Raw genomic sequence first — 3560 nt, forward strand, 5'->3', positions numbered from 1 at the left:
TGTGTGTGTATGCATACATAGAAATTTTCATCTTTCACATTTCCACTTTAAAAAGAAAAGTTGCATGATTATATATTCTAGACTAAGGCAGATCTTATTTCAACCGTCTTAAATAATATCTTAAAGTACTAAGGCTACTTTGTAATTAGCTTATAACATCTTAAAACTGCACTTAAGACAGTCATAAATATAAGAACTGATTATAAATACCGACTTAAAAGATTAAAATAAAAAATCTTAGACCAAAAGACGAAGCCTAATTAGATTTGTTTTACAATCTCGAGTTTCCAAACAATGTTCATGACAACGTCTCCTTTATAATACGAACAGATTCGTCTCACTTTAAATTCTTCCCTGTAAAACAGTTTCAAACATTCGGTTGATTCTCGATTTTTGCTGTCTCACCCTTGATTTTACTTTACAAGTGAACGCGTAAACATTTGGCGCGTTTGGTTTTCGCTAAACAATATATAAATATGATACATTGTGAAAATCACTGTGAAATATTTCGTAAACGACGATAACATACATCCGACACTTGCCAAACATCGAGCCGAGATTGAAAAACACTGTCGAAAGTATATGCTAATAAATAAACAAACGCTCTTTTCGTTACGTCCGGGAGTTTCGTGGATCTCTTTGAAGGATTTAAATCTTCGATAATCAAAGTCACATTGAAATATCGTTGAAATAAGAGAGTAAAACAAGTCTGTTTTTCCGCGTGTACTTTTATACTCAAAATTCTCCTTTGTCATCTTACTCCATTTCTACCAATCGATTCATACCAATATCGATTAAATTGCGAATGATGCCATTTTTGTTCTGCTGTCATTCCAACTTTTTCTTCTTTTTTCATATTAGATATACAATACAAAATTTTAAAAATACGTGAATATATATATAATACAAGTAGTTGTAAAATCATAAATAATACCATAACTTTTTACTAACCAAAAACAAGGATAGGAAATTATCAATTTGGCATCTTCGGTGAGTCTAGTAGAGTTAATCTCTAGCTTAATTTTTATTTTTTTTTTAATTACAAAGAATTAGAAAAAGTAAAGAATACAATAAAAAGTTTGGTGTTAATCTGTATTGGTAAGAATGAACAGTAAAGAATTTAGAGATAAATAATCGGGAACGAAAAATTGAACCGAGATTAAACTATATTGATAGATACGGATACAAAGCCCCTACAGCGTAAAACGTATTTTTTCCTGCTGAATTGTTTGCGTTTCAGTAAATAGAATTGCACCATAACAGGTAACGGAGAGTTTCTAGTAATTACTAAAACGCAAGCAATCAAGCAAGAAAACATGTACTGTAAAAAATGTACCACGGGCTCCAGACTAATGTTTTATTTATCGTATGACACATTTTTCAATCATGTTAATTGACTGTTGAATAGAGAAGTTCTCAAGTTTCTAGAAATCCTCTATCTCGTAGTCCATTATTGATCAATACTCGTATGCTCGAAAAATTCGTCGTAGGACAAATAAAATATTAGCCAAATCAAAGGAAACGGCAGATGATTTTCGAACGGATGCCTTTCTATTCTTTCTCTCTCCATTATCGTAATGTATCGGTCGTGACCCCTTTGCGGACTGCAATATGGTCGCGCCGGTCACTTACGGAGTCGCACGTGTCGGTCAAACGTTGCGCTCAAGCGTGTTCCAAAAATACCGCATTACGAGTGAATTTTAAATCACCTGCAAAAAAAAACGATACCCAAGCGAGCAATGATTATACGCGTCATTTGTTTACATGGGGAATTAGCATCCAATAGTGTCATACGGTCTGTTTTTTTTTATTTCTGCACTGGACTGTATTATAGAATTTTTTTTAACTTTAGCTAAATAACATCAAATGAAATATATACATATTTCATTTGAAATTTCAAAAGTATATACTAGGTTTTAGCTACAAAAATATACCTACAATGTCTATTTCTATCAATGTAGATTAACTTTAATCTTGGCTTAAATTGCTTTAATTTTAAAAATTAGAAAAAGATAAACAGTAATTAACCCAATATTAAAGTTGATCTAATTGGTATAAATGGGACATAAACGTAATGAGAATAAAGTGCGCATTTTTTTCAGTTGTTATTATCAATTTAGAAAAAACGAATCATTATCGCTCTCGCTCTTTCCTTCTCTAAAATATCGAATTGAAGGAAGATGCTGATAGATTCAATTTTTTTCTAACGGAGCACAGCTGTCAAGACCAGGAAATGCGCATTTTATACCTACTATATCTCTTGAACAATTTACATGAATAACGCGCGAATTTCGAGCGATTATTGTTACAGGATCAATCTACAGTAATCTACTTTTTATTATACACGTCGTGTACGAAGATAAATATCTATTTCATACATTCCATACAGTAATGCTTGCACGTTGAAAGAGTAAACAATCTCTACGCTCTTCTCGAGAATACGTGAGCGCTTCAAGATTTTTATTTAGCAAACGTTAGTACACAAACGAGAGGTGTCAGAATCAGAGAAACGAAACATCGATACGTTCGCTTAATTTACGCAAAATGATATCGACAAACTGCAGATTCTAGGCGCGTAACAGATTACGTTCAATTTTTGCGAAGCAGGAATCCGTCCGGCGGATTACGTACCTGATTTACTAAAAAAATTACGACGCTCCCGCTGCTGAAAATGTTCGGCCGAATGATCTGCAATTCAACTCGTTTCGAGATGTGCAATGTGCGTTGGCTGTCAGACAAGACTCATCGCACTACGTTTCAACGCACGTCGTGGATGTACTCAAACTCACGAGCCGTTAGAAGCCCGACTCGGAACAGCCGGTACGCGGTCGCGAGATCTCAATATAGACGGCCGGCCTGCGCGCGAACCAATCGGACGGCGAGTCGTAGTGGGCGGGGATGTGGCGTGATCCTCGGTGACGTCACGCGCGCCAGTCCACGATCGATAACTTGAAACTCGCGCGCGCTACGTTCGCACGAATTTCACGCTGACGCGATGCACCGGCGATCGATGGTATATGTGCGCTCGTGACACACGAATTAAGATTCGCGATTCTTTTTCTCCTCGTTCAACCGAATCGCGAAATCCCGCCGAATAGATTACGTCCGTGACCGTGAAATTGATGGAAACGCATGGCACTTTCGATGGAATTCAAAAACGTCGTTCTTATGCTCTGTTCTTTAAGCGGCGAGTTTTACCAAGAGAGCAGAGATGTATTTGCTACAGGTATATATTTATCGACGGCGCGCACGATTTATGGTATGTGTGAAAAAAAATCGTACGATCAGTTTTTCTCGGAACGTTGTGTTTTGGGATTACGGAAAGTTAAATATTAATCGAAAAAATATTGACACGCATGCATATGATATAGATTAAAGATATTCGCGTTGCGTGGTCGGCAACTATTTGGAGGATGACAAAAAATAAGATGTATTTCAACTCTATAATAATACAGCGGCTATTATTTCAGAAAAATGACAGAATAATAACATTTGATTGGATAATTATTTACATGATATAATATTATATACACAAATATTTATTACATTACAAGTATATA

At 35.6% G+C, this 3560-nt stretch overlaps 1 protein-coding gene across 2 annotated transcripts in view; it reads right to left on the minus strand.

The window, feature by feature from the left end:
* LOC108750551 (long-chain-fatty-acid--CoA ligase 4) overlaps window positions 1–2822 on the minus strand; it is a 26627-nt gene extending 23805 nt beyond the window's left edge. For both annotated transcript variants that reach the window (XM_018490048.1, XM_018490045.1), the window contains exon 1: window positions 2632–2822. The gene's annotated coding sequence lies outside the window, so the exon portion shown is untranslated. The remainder of the gene's footprint in view (window positions 1–2631) is intronic.
* Window positions 2823–3560: the final 738 nt, after the last annotated feature.

Source organism: Trachymyrmex septentrionalis, unplaced genomic scaffold, assembly GCF_001594115.1.
Source record: "Trachymyrmex septentrionalis isolate Tsep2-gDNA-1 unplaced genomic scaffold, Tsep1.0 scaffold37, whole genome shotgun sequence".
Taxonomy (NCBI): Eukaryota; Metazoa; Arthropoda; class Insecta; order Hymenoptera; family Formicidae; genus Trachymyrmex; species Trachymyrmex septentrionalis.